The 25,137-nt window shown below is 44.8% G+C and overlaps 1 protein-coding gene across 16 annotated transcripts in view; it reads left to right on the forward strand.

Annotated features, from left to right (window-relative positions):
• COBL (cordon-bleu WH2 repeat protein) overlaps positions 1–25,137 on the forward strand; it is a 259,723-nt gene that overhangs the window by 170,645 nt on the left and 63,941 nt on the right. The gene's annotated exons all lie outside the window — the stretch shown is intronic.

Genomic DNA, 25,137 nt, shown 5'->3' on the forward strand with positions numbered 1-25,137 from the left:
AAAGACAAGAGATTAAAAGTGCTGGCAGGCATGTGAAGACAGAACCCTCCTACATTGTTGGTGGGAATGTAAACCGGTGCAGCTACTATGGAAAACAGTATGCAGTCTCTTCAAATAATTAAAAAGAGAACTACCATATGATCCAGCCATCCCACTTCTGGGTACATATCTGAAAAAAAATGAAATCAAGATTTCGAAAAAATATCTGCACCCCCATGATCATCGCAACACTAGTTACAATGACCAAGACATAGAAGCAAGCTAAGTGTCCATCGATGGAATGGATGAAGAAAATGTGGTATATGTATATACAATGAAATATTTTTCAGCCATAAAAAAAGAAGGAAATCCTGCCATTTGGGCCAACACGATGAAACTGGAGGACATTATGTTAGGTAAAATATCAGACAGAGAAAGACAGATACTGTAGGATCTCACTTACATGTGGAATCTAAAAATAAAAACCCACCAAACTCACTAAAACAGTAGGTTGGTGGTTGCCAGGGGTGAGGGTGTGAGAGTATGGGAAATGGGTGAAGTTGGACAAATGATAAAAAATTCCAGTTGTAAGATGAATAAGTTCCGGGTTCTAAAGTACAGCACGGTGACTATATACAATACTGTATAATATACTCGATATAATATACTGTATAATATACTCGAAAGTCGCTGAGAGTAGAACTTAAATGTTCTTTCCAAAAAAGAAAAAAAATGGAAACTATGTGAAGTGAAGGCTGAATTACCGAACCTTATTGTGGCAATCATTTCACAATATATATGCATATCCAATCATCATATTGTATACCTTAACTTATACAATGTTATATATCAATTATATCTCAATAATATAGAAAAAATAATGATCTAAGTCAACAAAGAAGCAACAAAGGAAATTTTGAACTGAATAAAATCAAAAATACAGCATATTAAAATTTGTGGCATGCAGCTAAGCAATCCTCATAGGGGACTTTATAACTTTGAATGTTTATATTAGAAAAGAAGAAAGGTTAAAAATCAAAGATCTAAGGTTCTCTCTTAAGCTGCTAGAAAAAGTAGAACAAAACAAATCCAAAGAAAAAAGAGAGATATAAAAAAAGAGCAGAAGTCAAAGAAACTAAAAGCAGAAAGATAATAGAAAAAAGTCAATGAAACCAAAGCTTTCCTTGAAATAATCTGTGGAATGATCAACTCATATCTAGATTGATCCAAGAAAAAAAGAAAACATAAATCACTGGTACCAAGAATGAAAGATGATGGCACTTTGCTGTACAGTAGAAACTAACACAACATTGTAAATCAACTATACTCCAATAAAAATTAATTTAAAAAATAATGAAAGATGTATCACTCTTACCAACATTAAAAAGATAGTAAGAAAATGGTGTCAACTTTATCCCAACAATTTCGAAAACTGAAATAGGCAAATTTGTTGAAAACTACAACTTACCAAAATTGACACATGGTAAAACAGCACAGAGTATTCTGGTAATGGCAACTCTAGTAAATATTGATCATTATAGGGTACGTCTTCTTCATCTAGCCTCATGTTTTGAGAGCCTGCTGTGTGCTTACAGAGAGAGCAAAATACTCCAATGGAGCTCGTGTTGGGAGATAAAAAAAGTTGGTAAACAAATACACAAAAAGCTATAAGTGAGTACAATGAGGACATTAGCGACATGATAAAGATGGATGTGACAGGGTGGCTAATCAGATTCAGAAGTTGGGGAACTGCTCTCTGTACCAAATGCTTAAAAGGAACCAGCCATCTGACCATCTAGGAGACGCAAATTCCAGGCACAGGGATGTCTACTGCCAAGGCTCTGAGTCAGCACACACTTTACTGACACTTTTTTTCTCCCCCATCTCTAATAAAAATGAACTTCACACACACTTAATGCTGTAGCAAGAGGAGGGCTACCTGGAAAGCTCATTCTGGTGATCTTTAGTGACTGTCGATGCCACTAATACAGACTTGGGTCCAGGAATTGTTCTTTAGGGAGATGGGACAAGTTAAGCCCTGGTCCATTGCACTCTTTTTTTTTTTTTTTTAAGATGCATTAGTAGTATTTTTTTATTGAAATATAGTTGATTTACAATGTTGTGTTAATTTCTGTCTTTTTAAAATATTCTCTTCTATTATGGTTTATCATAGGATACCGAATATAGTTCCCTGTGCTCTATAGTAGGACCTTGCTGTTTATCCATCCTATTAACAAAAGCTTACATCTGCTAACCCCAACCTCCCACTCCATACCTCCCCCAACTCCCTCCCTCTTGGCAACCACAAGTCTGTTCTCTATGTCTGTGAGTCTGTTTCTGTTTCATAGATAAGTTTACTAACACTGCAGAAATACAAAGGATCATGAGCGATTACTATAAGCAACAATGTGTCACATTTTAGATTCCACACGTAAGTGATACCATGTAGTATTTGTCTTTCCCTTTCTGACTTACTTCATTTAGTATGACAATCTCTAGTCCATCCATGTTGCTGCAAATGGCATTATTTTCTTCTTTTTTATGGCTGACTAATATTCCATTGTAGATGTGTACCACTTCTTTATCCATTCATCTATCGATGGACCTTTAGTTTGCTTGCATGTCTTGGCTGTTGTAAATAGTGCTGCTGTGGATATTGGAGTGCACGTATCCTTTTTTTTCATCAATTAATTAATTTATTTTTGGCTGCCTTGGGTCTTCATTGCTGCACACAGGCTTTCTCTAGTTGCAGCAAGCGGGGGCTGCCCTTTGTTGTGGTGCATGGGCTTCTCATTGTGGTGGCTTCTCTTTGTCGTGGAGCCCAGGCTCTAGGCGTGCAGGCTTCAGTAGTTGTGGCTCACGGGCTTAGTTGCTCCGCGGCATGTGGGATCTTCCCAGACCAGGGCTTGAACCCGTGTCCCCTGCGTTGGCAGGTGGATTCTTGAACCACTGCTCCACCAGGGAAGTCCCACGTATCTTTTTTAATTATAGTTTTGTCCAGATATATGCCCAGGAGTGGGATTGCTGGATCCCATGGCAACTTCGCTCATGACGATTTCCTTCAAGTAGGAAAATTTATTAAAACTAAACAGTCTTGCTGCGTGTGTGCTCAGGGTCCCTGCAGAAGAACTTCTGGGCAGGTGATGGTAGCACAGGGGTGCAGACAGCATACAGAGCCTCATGGTACTTCAGTGAATGCCTTGTGCATCATTTTCCACATTCACCAGCTTTGTAGAAGCTGTATTCTACGTATAAGTGATATCACTTCTCTCTCTGACTTACTTCGCTTAGCATGATCATCTCTAGGTCCATCCATGTTGGTGCAAATGGCATCGTTTCATTCTCTTTTACGTCTGAGTAATATTCCATTGTATATGTGTACCACATCTTCTTTATCCATTCGTCCGTTGATGGACACTTAGGTTGCTTCCATGTCTGGGCTATTGTGAGTAGTGATGCTATGATTTTTCCTTTTTTTTTATGTTGAATGCCCAATTCAAAACACGTCTTCTTTCTACATTTGGAACACACAGGAACAGCGGTTGGGCCTTAAGTCTATGTACCAGGACATAGAAGAGGACAGCTGTGTGGAGATGGGGACCAGCTGGCCCCATGGGGGTTACTGTGTTGTGACAGGGCACCCCCTGCGGCAGTGCTAGCTGAGCATGTCTCTTGAAACACGTGGTAAACCCAGACCCTCTATTCGCTTCTTGCCAACTAGCTCCCTGTGGATGGCGAGCTGGAGGTGTCCCCTGGGGACCCAGAGTCTCAGTCCGGACAACAGTTTCACAGCCGTTTGGAGTGTGGCCACACTCTGAATCCATCTGATTGGCGGGGGTGGGAGGATTGGACAGAATAACCCAGAAGATGTGCACGGTGGCCAGGAAGGCAAAGAGGGATGTGTGTGTGGGGATTTAGGTCGTGTGGAAGTCAACGGCCCTTGATTATTTTTAGGCAATATAAAAGAAGCAGTCTTAGGTTCTGTGAAGAGAGCCACACTTAATTTCCTCAAGTTCGAGTTTGTTTCATATTTTTCCCGCAAACTGATATGATTAAGTACTGAGAGCAGCAGATAACACATTTCTGGTGTGGGGGAGAAATGACTCTGAATAGTATTGAAAAAGGACTGATTTCTATATAAAGGACTCATTCAACCATAGCAAGTGGTTTGTTTGTGTTTTTTGTTTCCAAAACCTATTGTTTCGGTAGATAATTACCACAAAACAAGCACACTGTCCTTTGTGTTGTTCTTTGTGTGTTTCTGTTTAGCTTTCCATGTTTGCCAAGGGGGCGAACATTCAAGAAGCATGTTAGCCATTTTAGTCCCAGGAGGTGGTGACCGTCAAATCTTCCAGTCACTAAAGACCCTTTAACAAAGAGAGTTTTGTAAGGGGAGATACAGTTATTGGAGGGAGAAGAAACCAAAGTAGGACCGTGGTTTCTTAATGGAAACTTTAGACACAATAGCAGTGGTAGTTCGCAAAAGCCTGACTTTTCATTACGTAGTTCTAATAGCCGATAGAATAATAAAGCCTGATTAAGTCTTCATTATTTAGGTGCTTTATATTTTATTTTTGTTACATATTCTGAGTATTGGTTTACACTTGGTGCATTGGCTTGTAGCTTCGGAATACGGCTGGAATCCTAGCCCTAAAATCAACAAAACTAGTGATGAAGCGTAGACACGATGGTGTTGTGGTATCTCATTAATACCAAGTACTACGGTGTTGTGGTATCTCATTATTTTAATTTGCATTTCCCTAATGACATATGATACGGGGCACCTTTCCATATGCTTATTTGCCCCCTGGATATTTTCTCTGGGGAGGTGTCTGTTAAAGTCTGTGGCCCATTTTTAATCGGGTTGTTTTCTATTGTTGAGTTTTAAGAGCTTTTGTTATGTTTTGGATAACAGAATTTTATCAGATGTATCTTTTGCAGATAATTTCTCCCAGTCCATGGCTTGTGTTCTCATTTTTTGACAGCGTCTTTTGCAGAGCAGGTTTTTAACTTTAATGAAGTTCAACTTATCAATTATTTCTTTTATGGATCATGTCTTTGGTGTTGTATCTCAGAAGTCATCACCAAACCCAAGGTCATTTGGATTTTCTCCAGTATTATCTTCCAGGAGTTGTATAGCTTTACATTTAATGTTTTCGGTCTGTGATCCACTTTGAGTTACTCTTTGAAAAGGGTGTAGGGACTGTGTCTAGATTCATTTTTTTTTTGCATGTGGATGTCCTGTTGTTCCAGAGCCATTTGCTGAAAGACTATTTTCTCCATTGCTCCTTTGTCCTTTGCTCCTCTGTCAAAGATCTGTTGACTATATCTGTGGACTCTATTTCAGAATATACTTTTTAAACCCACCCTATAGCATTTCTGTCTTTCTCTCTAATGCTTTTGCAAGCTTTACTTAAGTTGTATCCAAGCCTATGCATGTGTATGTGTGTGTGTGAGAGAGAGAGTATTTGCCGGAAATGGCGATGGATGCCCACCTGAAAATCTCTGTGGGATGCTGGCTAATCCACCTGAGCCTGTTCGGAATGGTCCCAGTACAGGTGAACAGGATATGGCCATGACCTCACATCTTCCTGGGACGTGCTTGCTCTGTGTCCCTGTGGATAAGTGGGAAGAGAGTGGTACAAGTACACGGCGTTACGTAGGCAGGGTCTTTACCATTCAGAAATGCACCTGCTTAGTTTCCTACCTGCCAAAACGTGTTGGGGGCTGTTGCCTGTCCTGCCTGGAGCCAGACTCAGGTGCTGAACAACACAGGTGGACAAGCTTCACCCCTGGTTTTGAGGAGGTCGCAGTCCAGGGGGAAGTCAGGCATGCGTGATGGGGCAGCCACAGCAGGTACAAGTGTCCTGGGGTGTGCGAGAGGCAGATGTTTATGTTTGGTGGGGATGGGACATTGCACTGGGGTCTTGAAGGGTGGATAGGAGTCTGCTAGATGCAAGACAGGATGATGCAGGTGGAGGGGACCCCGTGGTGGTGTTGGAGGCTGAGGTGTGTGAGGCCCGCAGGGGGGGTGAGATGAGACAGGAAGAATTGCCCCCCCCACCCCCCGAGGAGCTGGGTGGCTGCTGCAGGCATCATTTGGGCTTGATCCTACATACAGCTTTAAGGAGGGAGTGACACCGAATAAAGCCAATCTTCTTTCTGAGGCCAGGAGCGCCATGCAGGGCCTCTGGCCGCAGTGGCCTCCCTGTCCTATTGTAGTGGCAATGAAGCCGAGCGGCTCCCACCCTCTCCTGTCCTCGCTTGTAATATTCTTCTGTTCATCATCATTCAAGGCAGATGTCCGCCTCCTCAGAGAGGGCTTTCTTGACCCTCATGTTTAATTGCTCAGGTGAGCCCCCCATCCTCAGCCCACAAAAGCACGTTTCTGTCTTAAATGAGATGGGTCACCACCTAAAATGATCCAGGTGTTTCTTCCTGTTGTCCCCTCACCAGGAGGTGAGCTTGGGAGTCGAGGGAAGGAATTTGTCTTCGTTGAGGCTCTCTCCACTCACGTGGGACAGTGTCTGGCTCTTAGTCGGTATTTAGGGAAGTTTTGAGTAAATAAGTGATCCCCGTGCGCCTGGCGCACTGTGGAAACGGACTCAGAGAAGGGGGAAAGGGAGGCCGGACCGTGAGGTGAGACACCTTTAAAGTAATCCAGACAGGGATGCTCTGGGCCTGAGACTCAGCAGCAGCAGAAGAGAGGGAGACACCGTTTTGAGAGACTCAGGAAAAGACCCGAAGCCCTTCATGAGCAATGCGGTGAAGGAAGTGTGCCAGCGGGAGGGGTCCCAGCACCTGGGACGCACCCAACATCCAAAGGTACGGGAAGGGGACAGGTCGGAGGGGACTGTAGGTTCAGGTGATGATTTGAGACCTGTGTCTTCAGGAGACGCGCAGGGGAAGCCACTTGGTGATTGTCCATGGAGCTCCGAGGTGGGGAGAAGGGGGTGGTCACACTGGGCAGTCTGAGAATTATCCGCGTGTAGGGGATGGCTGGGAATAGAGGAGTGGGTAAGACACGAAAGGGGAGGAGGCCAGAGGAGCCGGGGGAGCAGCTGAGGAAGGAGAACAGCTGGGGCAGAAAGCGGAGCGTCCTTCCAGGACCGCGGGGCTGTGGGAAGGTTGGTGAGGAGGCCGCTGCCACCTGGATTCAGGGGAAGCCAGGGAGGGAGCCGGGGTTTAGAGACTCAGAGAGGCCGCGGTCAAAGGAGGCTCTTAATTTTGCTCTGAAGACAAGATCTCGGTTTTGGCCGAGGGACCAGCTGGCCAAAGTGGGGTGGTGGACCATGGTACTAATGCTGGCAGGGGAAGAAGAAATGATGTGCTGTTTGCTGGTGGGGGTCCATCCCGAGGACAGGGGCGTCATCTGCTCGAGGGTTGAGGCTGTCACCTGCTTAACCTGCCTGTCGTCACCTCTGCTTGTCAGGGGAACCCCTGCTGGGCCTGCGTCCTGTATTACCCACCGGTGCTTCTTTCTAATTCTTACTCCCCCCATTGCCTGTCCTATCTGTGGGCCGTGGGTGGGATGGACCCCTGTTTTTTTCCTCTGCCAGAGTCCCGGGCTCTGCTGACAACATGGGAAGCATTGGCAGAGGTGAGGGGTTGCCCGTGGCGCGCCGATGCCAGTGAGTGGCAACTTTCTTGAATGCCTGAGTGTGAAATTTTAAAAGAAGAAATTTTTCTGCCAGTACTTTAAACATAAAAACGATTATATTTGAAAAGATACATGCGCTATTCACAACAGCCAAGACATGAAAGCAACCTAAGTGTCCACTGAAAGATGAATGGATAAAGAAGACGTGGTACATACATACGATGGATTATTACTCGGCCATGAAAAAAGAATGAAATAATGCCATTTGCAGCAACATGGATGCACCTAGAGATTGTCATGCTGAGTGAAGTAAACCAGACAGAGAAAGACAAACATCATATGATATCACTTATATGTGGAATCTAAGAAAAAGATAGGAATTAACTTTTTTACAAAACAGAATTAGACCCACAGACATAGAAAACAAACTTGTGGTTACCAGAGGGGAAAGGGGGAGAGAGATAAATTAGGAGTTTGGGACTAACAGATTCACATGGCTGTATACCTGGTCGGCCAAAAGGTTCATTTGGATTTTTACGAAAGATGTTACGGAAAACCCGAATGAACTTTTTGGCCAGCCCAATATAAAATAGATAATCAACAAGGACCTATTGCATAGCACAGAGAACTATACTCAATATTTTGTAATAACCTATAAGGGAAAAGAATGAAAAATAATATATATATATGTACATATGTATAACTGAATCACTGTGCTGTACAACTGAAACTAACACGACATTGTAAATCAAGTATACTCTAATAAAATTAAAAATTACGAAAAGAAAAGCAAGCCAGAAAAAATTAAAATAAAAACAAAAAGATTGTAAACCTACAGAGAACTATCACTGCACAGATTTCTGGCTGATGCAATTTTAGAAGAAAAATTAACCCTTCATAAATGTCTGTTGAAGTGGTGCAAGAGTCTTTGGTACACACTGGGAAATAGGAAGGAAAATCAGACTTGAGGATTCCATGTTAAAAATCTCTATTTAAAAACCAAAAGCTCATAATCAGTATTCTGTTTTAGGGCATTTTGTTCTAACTGAGGTAGAAAGAAAGTGCTGGAATAGCAACTTTTGTTTTTTCTCATAACTTTCCATGAAGCATGCCCAGTGTTTTTCTTTCTGGAATTACCAAAGATGGTGATGATAGAAATTGTTTTCCCTGGCAGCGTGCCTGCTCCCACCTGTGAAGAGGGCTTTAATTTTAGCTGATGGAATATAAACAACCAAAGGGAGTCATTTGGTTGACCTGAGGCATCAGAGTTTGGGTGGAGTCTTCTCAGCCTTTCTTTCTTTCTTTTCTTAAGGTTTTGTTTAAATTTATTTTTTGAACTGGTAATCCTGTTACATGTTTCAAAATTCCAAAAATATCAAAAGATATAGAGTGAAAATTATTCCTCATCCTTTTCCCCCTCACTTCTCCTCCCCAAGAACAAGTAGTATAGTAATATGTATGGTCACTCTGTACCCTTCAGATATAGTGTGTGTGTGTGTGTGTGTGTGTGTGTGTCTGTGCATAAGCAATGGCTTCCTCTTTACACAAATGGAAACATACCATGCAAACTGTTTTATACCTTTTCGCTTAACAATGTATCTTGGGGCTCTTTTCCACAGGAGTTCATAAATATAGTCCCCATTTTAAGGGCTGTGTAAAAGCCAGCCAGTCCACCATAAAGCACTTAGCCAGTTCTATGTGGTAGACACTGAGGCTGTTTCCAAATTTTTACTTTTAAGATCTCAGCCTTTCTTAGTAGCCTAAGAATAAAGCAGAATCCCAAAACATTGGATGGATACCGGAATTTCCATGGCCAAAACTATGGTGACCTTAGTCATCTAATGGTAGCAAATAACTGATAAAAATTCCCCACACCTTGGGCATAGGTCTATGATGTATGGCTTGTACAGTTCCTAGAAGGGCTCATTTTAGGGGTGAAATGGTTACATATCAGTTCAGTTAGAATTTGTGCCAACCATCTGCCCAGATAACACCCAGCCGGGATACTGCTTTCATCAAGTATGATGTTCACTCACACAGAATCAATGCTACTTTATTTACAGTGACCAAAATTAAATGGTGGGATATCCTCTGACAGCAAGATAAACTTTTGAAATTAAGACTGTACAGGGAAATCTAAGATTCAGGGTCCCCACATTTTATGTCATTGGTGATGGGGTGGATGTACTCTTTATCGTGGGATTTAGGGACCTCTGTAAAATCAGGATATGATGTCACCATCTCCTTGACCCCCCTCCCCAAATTCCCAGAAGGAAAGTCACACGTTAGTACTAATACCTAAGCCCTGGTTCCCCAAGGGCTCTCTCACCTGGGGAGGGGTCTAGAGGGCAGGTGTTTAGACACCCCTGGAGGACAGATCGGCTCAGCAGACTGGAGCTGAGGGCTGTGTCTCTGGGTGCATTGGAAGGGAAGCATCCTTGAGAGAAGCACGGCTAAATAAATGAGTAAACAAGAAGAAACAAGCAAATCCCAACGGAAACATGCCCGTGGGGTGTCGACTGAAAAATAGCGCACAACCTAAAATTTGAGAATTATGTTATATGTGGCAGACAAAACTAAGGACTGAAACCCAGGGCGCAGCCTCTTGGGTTGCTCTGAGGGACTGCTCCAAAGAGGTAAGCGGGGAGCCAGGATATATAGGAATTTTTGCAACAAAGACCAGGTAGTGGGAACATCAAAAGATTACTGTTAATGAAAGAAAACCAGGCATCTCAAGTTAAGGAATTTAGCGCTTTTCTATGTATGGGAAGATGCAAGAGTCTGGGCTCACTGAAAGCATCCCTTTGTTCTGCACCTCAGCCATCTGGGTCCAGTGTCCTGTGTTTTCTCATCCTGAGTCCCCTCAGGGTGCACCGCTGGGGTGGGCTGCAGTGGCTGACTGCTGGATTGAGGGCGTCCTGCTTCCATCCCGAGTTCCCTCAGGGCTCACCGTCAGGGCCGCTGTAACGTGATGGCTTGATGGGGCTTGCTCATTCCTCGAGTGACGCTCTTTGACCTAAAGCCCCAGACTTGGAACTCTGCTTCCTCCTTGGATGCTACCTCCCCTTCCTCCCCTTAAAGGCACTGGCCGTGGCCAGCATCATTGCTATCTGTCTGGGTTCTTGCACAATCTCTGTAGGTGTCCAAAACAGAGCTGGGCCAGCGCAGCTGTGGGTGCGCTCAGCTCCATCACCTGGCCAGCATGTTGGAGCCCCTCCAGGTGCCAGCCTGGTCCACACCGACCCGCAGGTCTGCTCTACGGCAGATCTCACAGCAGAGGTTGCCTCTCCCCAGAGCTCACTCTCCACTCCCATCCAGTTACCTCGGCTGCTTCTGCCAGAGGATTTTACTTTCATTTTCATCGAAATCTATTTGACATATAACATTGTGCACATTTAAGGTGCCCCAAGTGCAGATGTGATACATTTATATACTGTAATCTGATTGTAGCAACAGTCGGCACTTGCGTCCCATCACATAATTATCATTTCTCTTTTTCTTGTGGGAATAATCAAGATCTAGTGTCTCAGCAAGTTTGATGATTATCGTACAATATTGTTGTCTATGATCACTGCACTGGGTACTAGGTCTCCAGGGCTTATTCATCTACGCTCTGCAGGTTTGTTTCCTGAAACTACCTCTTTCCTGTCTCCTCACCTCTCAGCCCCTGGTAGCTACCATGTTACTGTTTTCACAAGTTTGGCTTTTTTAGATTCCTTATATTCTCTGTCTGATTTATCTCACCTAGCATAATGCCCTCAAGATCCAACCGTGTTGTTACAAGTGGCATCCAAACGGCCAACAGACACACGAAAAGATGCTCCACATCTGTCATCGTCAGGGAAATGCAAATCAAAACCACAACGAGTATCACCTCACACCCGTCAGAATGGCTTTTATCAAAAAGACAGGAAATAACAAATGTTGGCCAGGATGTGGGGAAAAGGGAACCCTCCTGCACTGTTGGTGGGAATGTAAATTGGTGCAGCCACTATGGAGAACAGTATGGAGATTACTCTAAATATTAAAAATAGAGCTACCATATGACCCAGCAGTTCCACTTCTCGGTATGTTCCCAAAGGAAATGACATCAGTATCTTGAGGAGATGTTTGCCCTCGCATGTTAATTGCAGGCAGGACATGGGACTGGAGGCATTTGCAGACTTTTGAGCAGAGCGTGGCCGGCTTTCCATGTGGAAGGGTCTGGGGTGGGCGCAGGGAGGCCAGGGAGGGACTGCCACACTTGTTCAGGTGAGAGGTGAGCATGGCTTCAAGCGAGTGGTGACAGGGACACGGAGAAAGACCCACCTGTTGAAGGGGTGTGGGCTCCTCCAGAACGCCTGGGGCATCCGGCCCTGAACTGCTAGAAACAGGGAGTGACCATTACCCTGGGGGCAGGAGCGGGTTTGGGGAGAGAAGCAAGGGGTTGGCTGGGGACATGCGGAGATGCCCATGTCCAGGTGTTGTCAGCAAGCATTTAGGTGTGTGGCCCTGGAGCTCAGGGGAGGAATTCAGGCCGAGCTGTGAATCTGGGAGTCTCTGCACAAAGGTGGCATTAAAGGCATTGAATCTGGAAGGAATCACCTTGAAAATTCTCTGGGGTAAAAGGAAATGGCCCAAGGACTGCCCCTGGGGCTGGCTCAGGTCCCAGGAGCCCGAGGAGGAATGTGCAGGCAAAAGGCCCCCGTGAGTGAGCCCCCAGCCCCTCGCCTGTCCCCCTGCTGCCCCATCTCATCCTTGTCACACCCCCTGCCGCTGCACACCACCCCGGGCTGCCCACCCAGCCCATCTGGCTCTTCCATGCTGCTCTGCTCTGGGTGCCCCGTTCCCCCCAGGGCCAGCTCCCCCTGCATGATGGCGTTCTACACCCGTACCCTGCCCGAGCTCGGCAGGCTCTGACCCTCCCGGTCACTTCCTGCGACACATTGCTGAGCCCCTCGGCTTGCTTCCAACTCTCCAGCGGCCTTCCAGAATCTTCCACCCTAAAGCAGCCCCATGAAAGTTAGACCGTCTTAGGGTTGTATTTTCCCTTCTTCCCCGACGTTCTTCTTGGGAAGTCCCATTCGTGCTTCGCTTCGGTGCCGCTGCCATGCGAGTGTCTCGGTGGGATACCTCCAGCCTGCCCACCAGAAAGCTCCACAGGCGTGGCCAAAACCAAAAGCCTTGTCTTCCCCCTAAACTGGTTCTCCAGGGGTGTCCCGTGTGGCAAGGACTGTCCACGAGACGTCTGGTCATCACCCACGTCCCTTCCAATAAAACCAGCCCCGAGGTCCTGTCTGTCTCACTCACCTCTTATTCTCAGTGCCAAGTCAGTATCTGACACGTAATAGGCACTTAGAAAGTCACCCAAGGAGTGTACCTGTCCTAAGGGAAAAACAGATTTCATCATACGGACGGATGCTTTTGGTAACAGCATTGACTCAGTTGATGGATATTTGGTGAGCACCCAAAATATGCCAAGGACATTCCCAGTGCTAGTGAGACAGCAGCAAATCAAGCAGACAGTCCACCTTCAAGGCAGAGCGATATGCGGGAGGCCGTGGGCCAACCCACTATGTGTCCCCCGCCTCCCCGCTTTTGTAAGCAGGTGGCACAGAGAAGCGTCAGACAGCAGTCAGCTCTGCGGCCTTCAGCAGGTGACTCAGCCCCTCCAAGCTCACTTCCCTTTTCTGGACAGTGAGAGGTGGTTTTGATAATTAAACAAGATAACGGGGCTGCATAGGAGAGCCTCGGCACGGCACCTTCCTCCCAGCACATAAGCTGGGAAGCATCATCGCTCTCTCTTTCATTAATCAAGGTGAGTCAGGTGGAGTCGGTCTTGAAAACATCATTCAACTTCTGGTCCTCTGCTTTCTCATGTGTAAAATAAGAGTTGGAATTCCAGCTCTAAGATTTTGTGTTCTTTGATGTTATTCAACTTGACTCCTGTTTCTTGAGCAAACAGATATATATCACTTTCTAGGAGCATTTCTAGCAGCTGGGGATATTTCTGGGCACACATTTAACGCTTACGTGACGCCTCGTGGTGCCCTGTGGGGTGGGCACTACTATTGTTCCATTTAAAAGCGGAAAGTGAGGCACAGAGACATTGGAATCCGAGCAAGCGTGTGCAGCTGGCTTAGATTTTGTGCTACTCGCAGCTCCCAGGGCGGCCACGCTGTTCTGCAGGGTGGTATTGTCAGCGCAGGTAACCTCCGGAGACCTAACTAGGAAGGCAGAGCTTGACTACGTTCTCCGAGGACCCCGCCATTCCCTGTAAGAGCTGAAACCAAGACTTGGGTCCAGCCAGGTCTGGTTCTGGGGGTGACCTCCAGCTGTCCAGGGACCCACTGCATTGTCTGCCATTGACTCGGAGGGTGATGGTGAGGATAAGAAGGTGCAAGATCTTGGTAGAAGCTGCCCGCCAGTGAGGACAGCATCCTCTGTACTTTTCATGATATGACTCACTTAATCTTCCCAGTCACCAAAAGAGACAGTAACTATTTTCATCCCTGTTTTACCAGTGGAGAAATTGAGGCACAGAGAGGTTAAGCAACTTATCCAATATTACACAGCTCATGGTGGAAGCAAAACTCTAACCTGGCTTTCTGCCTCCAGGGTCCAAGCACGACCACCGTGCTACGCTCTCATCTTGCTGATATATTTTTCTAGGCTGTTCTTGTTCATAATCCTTGTGCCCATTCTCTTAAAAGTACAAGTGTATTTAAAGGAAAATTAGATGGAATAATCACCATGTAAAAGGCATAGTTGAAAATGTAGGTTTAAATTTTAATCCGGAGCAACCTCATTATACTATAAAGTTGGCATCCTGGTGTCCCTGGAGAATGAGAACATGATAAAGAAATAACTGACTTAGATGACTAAGGATTTATCCCTTAAAGTGTAAGTCTCTTTTCTGTAGAAGTTATTTAAGCAGTACAGAGGGAAATCTTTCTAGACTGCATCACCAATTTTTCTGAATTCTCAGATCTGACACTGACTCCTCCCAGGAAACTCTGGGTTTATTGTTTTGTGGAGGTAAAATCAGATGACTCGACGGACAGAGCTTAGGCAGGAGCCTGGCAGGGGCGGCAGGGCAGGAGCCTCCTGCAGCTGACCCCGGACGTGAGCTGGCAGCCCAGTTCTGCATGGTTCTGGTCTGGGTTCTGAAGAGGTGAGATTTCCAGCAGGCCAGATTCTTGCTGCATGAGATGCTTCGGGGATGAAAGGAAACATCAGTCACAACACCAGTTTTTCACACCTTATTCTGTGTGTGATATTATTGAATTTTTGTTTTACGATAATGTAGGTGGGTGCAGATTTATAAACTAGTTGTCATTTATGCTGTAAGCTCGTTTAATCACTTTGGGGGAAATGAAGAGCATGTAAAAAATTAAGCCCAGGTTGATTTAAAATAAAAGTGTGGGGCTTCCCTGGTGGCGCAGTGGTTGAGAATCCGCCTGCTGATGCAGGGGACACGGGTTCGTGCCCCGGTCCGGGAAGATCCCACATGCCGTGGAGCGGCTGGGCCCGTGAGCCATGGCCGCTGAGCCTGCACGTCCCGAGCCTGTGCTCCGCAACGGGAGAGGCCGCAACAGTGAGAGGCCCGCGTACCGCAAAAAAATAAAATAAAAATAAATAAAATAAAAGTGTGAAAAAGTAAGCCAGGAAACTCCTTTAAAATAATAGGGACTTTTAGATTTTGAAATCAAGAAGCCCTTTCTTAGTATGGCACAGAGTTAGAAACAAAAAGAAAAAGAAGGGGGCACCTGACAGATTGAATTAGATAAACTTTCACATTCCAAATAAAGTAAAAAAAAAGCAGAACATTAAAAGGCCATAAGGAACTAGGGAAAATATTCACAACATATTTGTATTTCACGTACATATTGATATTATTAAGAAAAGGCTAACACCACAGTTGCCAGAAAAAGCTTAATGGATAGAACTACAAATTATTTCTCTCACGCAGACAAAAGTAAACATTAAAAAATCATTTAAATCATTAAAAAATGCTAATCCTCGCATTTAAAGAATCTCAATTTAAAAAGTTATTAGGCATTAGAGAAATGCAAATCAAAACTACAATGAGGTATCACCTCACACCAGTCAGAATGGGCATCATCAAAAAATCTACAAACAATAAATGCTGGAGAGGGTGTGGAGAAAAAGGAACCCTCTTGCACTGTTGGTGGGAATGTAAATTGACACAGCCACTATGGAGAACAGTATGGAGGTTCCTTAAAAAACTAAAAATAGAGCTACCGTATGACCCAGCAATCCCACTACTGGGCATATACCCCGAGAAAACCATAATTCAAAAAGAGTCATGTAGCAAAATGTTCATTGCAGCTCTATTTACAATAGCCAGGACATGGAAGCAACCTAAGTGTCCATTGACAAATGAATGGGTAAAGAAGATGTAGCACAGATATACAATGGAATATTACTCAGCCATAAGAAGAACCAAAATTGAGTTATTTGTAGTGAGGTAGATGGACCTAGAGTCTGTCATATAGAGTGAAGTAAATAAGAAAAAGAAAAACAAATACCGTATGCTAACACATATATATGGAATCTAAAAGAAAAAAAAAACGGTTCTGAAGAACCTAGGGGCAGGACAGGAATAAAGATGCAGACCTACTAGAGAATGGACTTGAGGACACCAGGAGTGGGAAGGGTAAGCTGAGACAAAGTGAGAGAGTGGCATGGTCATATATACACTACCAAATGTAAAATAGATAGCTAGTGGGAAGCAGCCGCATAGCACAGGGAGATCAGCTCGGTGCTTTGTGACCACCTAGAGGGGTGAGATAAGGAGGGTGGGAGGGAGACTTAAGAGGGAGAGGATATGGGGCTATATGTATACGTATAGCTGGTTCACTTTCTTATACAGCAGAAACTAAAACACCGTTGTAAAGCAATTATACTCCTATAAAGATGTTAAAAAATAATATAAATAAATAATAAAAAGTTAATAGGACACTTTTCATTGACTCTGATGAAAAACTGGAAAGGTTGTCTCTGCTCTGTTGTTGAATGCAGGGAGGAGGGTGTTGATGAAGGTTTAAACTAATACAGCCTCTCTGAAGGTCTGTTGGGCAACATGTCTCATGTTTTTTATTTAAATTTTATTTTATTGTCGTAAGAACACTTAGCATGAGACCCACTCTCTTAAATATTTAAGTGTACGATACATTGCTGTTGACCCTGGGTGCAAGGTTGTACAGCAGACCCCCGGAGCTCACCCACCTTGCTTGACTGAAATGCCTATTGGTTAGTGGCTCCCCAACCTCCTCCCCCAGCCCCTGGCAACCACCATTCTACTCTTTGTTTCGATAAATGCAAATCAAAACTACAATGAGGTATCACCCCACACCAGCCAGAATGGGCATCATCAAAAAATCTACAGGTTTGTAGATTTTTGTTTCGATAAATTCGCCTATCTTATTAGATCCCTATGTAAATGGAATCATACAGTGTTTGTCTTTCTGTGCCTGACTTATTTCACTTAGCAGCACGTCTTCAAGTTTCATCCGCCTTGTGGTATATTGAAGAATTTCCTTCTTTTTTCATGGCTGAATGGTCTTCCGTTGTGTGAATGTACCACACTTTCTTTACGTGTTCTTCTGTCGATGGACATTTAGGTTATTTCCACATGCTGGCTATTGTGAATAATGCTGCAGTGAACATGGGAGCACAGATATCACTTCGAGATCCTTATTTCAATTCGTTTAAAAATGCTTTGCTTGTGAGCCAGTGATTTTATGGAGCCGTATCAGAAGGGAACAAAGTGGAAACAGATAAATATGTAAGGATCCACTTTGCAAGTGTATTTGAAAGAGCAATGAAATGGAAATAACAGAAATGCCGAACCTTGAGGACAGGTAAATATGGGTGGTTCATGCAGGGGTGGGCCCTTCCCGTCCTCAGGACTTTGGAGAGATCCGCACCCAACAATGGACAGCATCACAGGAGAAAAGAGCAGTTGTCATCAAGAGAGCATGTCCTCATTTTTGTAAATATTCATATATATAGATACACAGAAAACACACTGAGGGGACACACATCAAGCTGAACAGAGGTTACCTTTTGGGGCTAGAGGTGAGGTAGGAGTTTCACTTAGTACTTTATATGCCCCTTTATTATTTGAACTGTTTTTAGTGCGCATATGTGACTTTCATTTGTCAGAGTAAAAACAATAGAGTATTTTCATTTTGCACAACACAGAAATGAGAATACAGGGCCAGGGCTGTGTTGTGCTTACAGGCGCTCATATTTGTCAATTCCTTCCATAACATGCTCCATTTATATAAAATGCCTGCTTCATTCTCTCTTGTGTTCAACAAACATTTGATTCCTAAAGCGCAAAAGCCCTAGGCTAGGAATTGTGGAAGTTCAGAGACTAATAAGTCATGCCCTTTACTGTGCACAGCTCAGAGGCTAACAGGGGAGCTGGGCATGGCAGCAGTGAGCTAAAACCAAGGGAGGGGCAGCTAAGGATGGTCCTCTGAGTAATGCTCCCCTCCTGCATCCGGGCAGGAAGAGGGGCTGACTAACTGCCACCCAGGGCACTTCTGGGGTCTTCTCTGAGAAGTAGCATTAAAGAGCGAGGGAGATTTCAGCAGGGGCAGAAGATTGATAGAAGCATTGGGAAAGGAAGGGCATTCCAGGCTGAAAGAACAGCTTGAGAAAAGGCAAGGAAGCAGGAACCCAGTAGAGCACAGTCAAGCCTACATGAGCCATCCGTTCAATGGGGCTGAAAGAAATGCCCCTGGTTTTCCTTCTTTCACTTCTGTGTGCCTGGTGCCTAGCATGGAGCTTGGTACCAAGTACCCATGTGCTTGGAAGGATGGATGGATGGATGGATGGGTGGATGGATGGTTGGATGGACAAATGGATGGATGGAGGAATGCATGGAGGAAAGAATGAACTAAAGAACAGATGAACACATAAGTCGATGCAAAGTGCTGAAAACCATACTTATTTTATTTCATAACATAGACAGACCCTCAGATCTAGTGATGTGTCTCCTGTAGCTAAACGCTTGAAACCTAGAGGAATATGTCCACTTCCTCCAAGAATAATGTGAAAATGTGTATGCATGTAGATGAGAACTATAAAGGAGCGTGGAAAATAAACACACACACATATACACAGACACCCCCCCCCCCACACACACACACTGTCATTCAGTCACTTTTGATTATGTTCCTACCAAGTCCTTCGCCCTGAGCAAGGTGCAGAAGCCAAGGTGGGGACAGTGGCCCTGGGCTTCATGGTAAGAGTCCTACTCAGTCTCTTTACATCAGCACTTCCCTTCCCTCTTAAACAATTTTCTGAGTCTAGTCACATTACACGTGACCGACACAACGAGATTCAGAGACCAAAGCAGCCACAGTGGAACGGATGCTTTCTAAAAAAACCAAGATATCCAGGGCTCTGATTCTGCCATTGGGGAACGCTTCCTGGCTACTGGTCACCAGAGGGGATGGAGGGTAAAAGTAGCCCTGCCTAACCAAAAGTGGCCACGGCATGTCCTGGTTCTAAGAAGGAAAACAGTGGTAGGTACAAGTTCTAGAAAGTCAGCAGGACTAGGTTTCAAGTGCTCCTCAAAGGATGTGCTAAAGATAGGCGTTGGGCCTTAAAGTAAAGCACAGGTTGGCTTCTGATGTATCCAGCAGGTGGATACTTTACCACGTGGAACAGTGAGGATTCCTTGGGCTTTAGTTGCTTATGGAATCCTAGGAATGGACATTTCTACTCAAAACTGAAGGAGTTATTTCTTCCACACCTGAGGAGAATGATTTAAACCAGTGTCGAATCTCCACTCTGCCCACTTGTTAGCTGTCTGACCTTGGGCAAGTTATCTTCTACAAGCTTTAATTTCTTCCTTTGTAAAACAGAGGTAGTGAAATTACCTCTCTGAGGTAGTCGAACGAGATACTGTTGGCACCCTTAGTAAATGGTTAATAAATCTCCGTTGCTGCCCATGTTAACAATATTTTCTAGAAGTCTGTAAATACATCTACCAGAACACTTTTGTTTAAACACCTTAAACTAACAAAAGCTGCAGAAAAAAACTTTTGCCCATTAGATCGTGTCTTGATTGGAGTCTCAGACTTTGCCAAAACACTTAGCAAAGACATTACCTTAATTGATCAGAAATAGCCTTAATTGATCAGAAATAGCCGTGTGCCGGGAAAACACAGCGTCTCCAGCCATTGTTTGTCGAGTGGCTGTGATTATCTCTGGGAAGGTGACAGCCAGGGGCAAAGCTGGGCCGTCTTGGCAAAGGCTTGAGGGTCTTGATGTTTCTCCAAATCTTGTAACAAGGAGTGAGCCAGAACTTTCTTTCAACGGGTAAAACTGCTTTTCCAAGCTGGTGAGCCAGAATTGCTTCCATGATCCATTTGTTTCTTCAATTCTCTCCTACTTGACGTTGGCACTCGGCAGAATCCGGAGCACGTCATTATTATACAGACGTCAGTGCAAGCTTAGCGGGCGCTGATCAACCAGCATGAACTCACAGAGGAAACCGCGTCCCCAAGTCAGCCCCAAATTACAGCTCTTGGCAGTGTCTCCAGCCAAAAGAAGATCATGTAATGTTATAGAATTCTCTCTCCTTCATTCGATGGTGGACATCAGTGTGAGGTCAGGAACTTTATCTGTCTTTGAATCCACTGTCATTCCTGTCACAGCATAAGGAATCAACAGTGGCTTGTTGGTTAATGGAAAGAGCAAGTGAACAAATGATGAAGTCTCTCACCATCTTTTAAGACGAGATTGAGAAACGTGTACAAGAAAATAATACAGGCAGGCAGATCCATAGCATTTGAGCATCATGATGAATGAATGGATGGATGTTACCCCTGAACGAAGAAACCCAGGTACCAGAGCCAAGGCTCTCTGCCTTTCAACATCATTATCCATAGCCGGACAAAAGGGGCAGACGGGATTATGACAGGTGGAGATAAGAGCAGGCGGCCCACCCCTGACCAGGGTCCCCCCCGAGCAGGGTATCCCAAGAGCACATCCACACACCCCCTGGGCACCCAGGCCCCAGTGAGAACGAAGGACCAGAGTAGTGCGCAGATACTGACAGAAAAGTGGAAAGCTTTGACAACCATTTATTTCAAAAAATCCTGGTGACTTTAATCCCGAGCTCAGTGCGAGGTAACCACGTGACAAAGATTTTTAACACTGGGAAACAGTTTTTGAATCTGATTTTCCTCCAGCCTTACATGTTCCTTACCTCAGAGGTTGCAGTCAAGAAATGTATTGGAAACTCAAGAAAGGAAAAGAAGAGAAAGAAAAAGACATATGGGAAAGATAGAGGAGGTCTACAAAGTTTAATCTGTCATAGCCAAAACCACAGTCTTAATATCCCACCAAAGAAAGAGGGGGTGAATTGAATGAACTGTGGCTGGAGGAATCCATGCAGTACTGGGCAGCCTTTAAAAGATATGGGTAAACGTGTCTGATGGAATGAGCTAGTCTAGCTCTCTCCTCTCAAAGCCCCATTAAAATGAATAAAAAGCATTAGTCCACGACGGCAAAGAGAAGAGGAGAAGGAACAAGGACGGTTGTCAGTAGACACTTGGAACTAGAATGAGTTGATGGTGCTAAATTCCTGGCAGAGCAGAAGAAGTTGAGAGGGGCAGGCCGGGTGGAGAGGCCATCAGAAGAGGCCCGGCCTCCACGAAGCTCAGGACAGTGGGTGCGAGTCCTCTGCACAGCAGTGGGCAGGAGAGCTGCTGACCAAGGACGGGCTGTCTGGCTGTGAAGCAGCAAGGCCTCCAGGCCCCACCCTGCCATGGGCAGCCGCAGGTCTGCCCATGAACTCCAGACAAGGAAGAAGGAGAGAGACTGACTCTAGGACGTCAGGGAGCCCTGAAGCCACACATGAGAGCCCAGGCCTTCCCACTGGACCCTACTCTGCAAGGCCAGCTGCCACCTGCAGGCAGGAGGTTGGAAGACAGGATCCTACCAATATGGATATTTGGGGATCCCCCAGTGAGCTCACCAGATCTCCTCCCAGGTGCCCACACGGAATCCCATGAGTGTCCACAGACCCTGTCCACAGAAACACACTTAATTAGGATCAGTTGGCCAAGCATCACCAGAAACTGAGGCAAGGTCAGGATGTGACAGGCAAGAGGCCAAGACAAAGAGAGAAAAAAGGAACTTGGAGAAAAAGTGTGTATAACAAAAGAAAATGAAAATAAAGACACTTTCTATTGAATTATAGTTGATTTACAATGTTGTGTTAGTTTCAGGTGTACGGCAAAGTGATTCAGTTATATATATTTTTTCCAGATTCTTTTCCCATATAAGTTATTACAAAAATATTGAGTATAGTTCCCTCGTTGTTTATCTATTTTACATATAGTGGTGTGTGTACGTTACTCCCAAATTCCTACTTTATCCCTCCCCACCACCTTTCCCCTTTGGTAACTGTAAGTTTCTTTTCTATGTCTGTGAGTCTATTTCTGTTTCGTAAATAAGTTCATTTGTATCATTTTCTTAGATTCCACATATAAGCAATATCATATGGTATTTGTCTTTCTCTAACTTACTTCACTTAGTATGACAATCTCTAGGTCCATCCATGTTGCTGCAAATGGCATTATTTCATTCTTTTTTACGGCTGAGTAGAAAGACATATTTTTAAAGATATAAATTAACAGCCTCAGAGAGAAAAGAGAAGAGAATGTATCCAGGAAACATACATGAAGCTATTTCAAAAAATATATAAGAAGAAAGAGCACTTGGAAATTAAAAATATAGTAACCGAAAATTTAAAAGCCAGAAGAGTTGGATAATGAAATAAAGAGCATTTCTAAGAAAGGAGGGAAAAATGTTAATTAGTCAAGAATATTCAAATATGACACAAATGAACCCATCTATGAAACAGAAACAGACGCAACGACATAGAGAACAGACTTGTGGTTGCCAAGGGGATGGGCAGGGAGAGGGATGGCCTGGGAGTTTGGGATTAGCAGATGCAAACTAGTATATATAGGATGGATAAACAACAAGGTCCTACTGTATAGCACGGGGAAATATATTCAATATCCTCTGATAAACCATAATGGAAAAAGAACATAAAAAAGAATGTATATATAACTGAATCACTTTGCTGTCCAGCAGAAATTAACACAACATTGTAAATCAACTGTATTTCAATTAAAACAAAGACTATTGAAGAAAAATTGATTTAGAACTTTCAGTGTTCAACTAATTGGAATCCAGAAAGAAAGGAGAAAAGAGAAGGAACAAAAAAAATCTTTGAGGAAGAGTACTAGAACATTCTGCAGAATCGCAGGAGGTACAGATGTCCGGGGTCCGTGGATGACCCAGCAGAGGGTGAAAGCAGCTTCACCCAGGGCATGCCAGGATGGTCCTGGGCTCAAGGAGTGAGAAGATGCTCAAGCCTGTGGAAGGAAGGAAGACAGCCAGCCAGCCTGGGGTTGGGATGGGGGCGGGTGTCCCCACTGCAGGGTTGCAGTCTGGAAGACAGTGGAGTGAGGGCTGAGCATCCTGAGAGAGCTTTCCGGTGTAGACCTCACAGGTACCATTCTGACTGCTCAGTGTACGAGAACACAAACATTTTTAGGTTTTCAAGATCTCAGAATTTTACCCCATACCCATCTTGTCTCAGAAAGCTGGTAGAAAGTGCCCCCCTAAAATGAAGAAGTGAATTTTAAAAAGGCATAGGATCCAGGAAGCAAAGGATAAAAAATCTGGGCAAAGGAATTTCCAGGAAACTCAGTGAGAAGAAAAAGTAAGAAGATAAATCAGTTATCAAGTTCACAGCAAACGAACGTTCACCTAGAAAGAAAATGTAGCCAACATACACATATGTCTCGGCCGCAGAAAGTTGCTCTTGAAGAAAATTTCTGTTTTCATAATTATAATATCTATTATAACTATATGGATAACTAAATAGTGAATGTTAATTTGAATATTGTGCTCTAACTTTTTTTCAGAGACTGGGGAGGAAAAGTATGTGTGGGGTCGTGTGTCTGTGTGTGCCTGTGTCTCAAAGAACTTCTGGAGTAGGAAGCCAAAATCTAACATGGGAAAAGTCAAGAAACAGCAGAATAAGCTCTTTATGTAGAAAAACGGAGTAAATGCTAGATGAAAAGTAGTTTGAAGTGGCTGCTGTTGGAGTGGGCTAGGAGCTGTGGGTTTGACTCTAAGCCTTGTGGAACTGTTTGCCTTTTCATGTCCATGTTTTTCATGAAACATGGAATTTTAAAGGTATAGGAGGTGGTTATAATGTATTGTGGTAGAAGGATAGAAAAAATATGACTTTTAAAAGGAAACAGAAAGACCAGAAAAAATGTATGCCAATTGTTAGTAGTTAACCGAGTGTCAATTAAGGGATTTTTTTTCTTCCTTTTATAATTAAAAAAAAATTGCAATAGATATGTATTACTGATGAAGTTGTAAAAGACCTTTTACACACACACACACACACACACACACACACACACACACACACACGCACAGCACCAGGTCCGGCCCAGCAGAGGAGGTTCCCCTCCTTGGGAGGAGGAGACACGCACTCCATCCACTGTGAACCTGAGCTGATAAACCAAGGAGCTCCAAGAGAAGGACTCGAGGCCCAGCAGGTGGTGTTGGCAGCACCCCTCCCAGGACGAGCGCTTGAAGGACCAGGGCCTCCTTGGACTTGGAGGTCCGAGGCTGTTGTAAGCCCCCCAGGGCAGGAACCAAGCACAGGCATCTTGCCGGCCCTTGCACATCCTCTGCAGGTAGCGCAGTGCTCTTTACATGCAGTTTCATCGGTGAGGGTGGAGGCAGGAAAGCTTCGTCTGTCGTGCAGAGGAGAGGAGCAGTTTGTGCTCTTTCGGGAACAGAGACCTGGAATCAGTGAATCCAGCCTTGCAGACAAAACGGACTTCCCCTTCAACAATGAGACCTGCTCGATCCTAACAAGCCGCCGTTAGAAGCTGTGCATCTGTCATTGTTGAGTCTCCCAGAGGAGCTGGGTTTCCGTGCTGGGTGGGAGCGTGGTGTCCCATATGCCCGTGTCCCATGGGCTGGCAAATCCATTGCGGTTCTGGGTGTGGGGCGGTCGGCCTGTGGACAGTTGCTACCCTGGCTGAAGGGGCAGGAGAGCGAGAGAAAGGCTAAGGGTAAGGCCAGAGATGCCCTCTGTCCTTCCTCTGCAGGAGCCCTTGGTAAAGCTTCCAGAAGGAATAGTTCTTCTTTGCATTTAAGTGAGAGCTCAGGATTCCCTTTCTCATAGTTATGCTGAGGAGAGATTTCCAAGTCTTCTGATTTGCCTGGAGCCCCTAGGAAATACGGGGCAGAGCCCCCGCCCCCTGCCACCTAGGGGTCTTGGGGGGCATCTCTGAGCATTCCCGGACCCCCTCAGGGCCACTCCCGGGCAACCAGCAAGCCCTCACACCCATATGCCTCCACCACCTGCCCAGGAGCCCCAGAAAGGGGACCGGCAACCTGCCAGTCCTCCTCGGGGTATCCGTCACGCCAGCCAGCTCCCTCACGTGCACAGCCACCCTCACGCTGACTGTTTGTCCTCCCTTGTG

The sequence above is a fragment of the Delphinapterus leucas genome, chromosome 9, assembly GCF_059928025.1.
Source record: "Delphinapterus leucas isolate spDelLeu-1000000601 "Yukka" chromosome 9, BTC_Dleu_Yukka2, whole genome shotgun sequence".
NCBI lineage: Eukaryota > Metazoa > Chordata > Mammalia > Artiodactyla > Monodontidae > Delphinapterus > Delphinapterus leucas.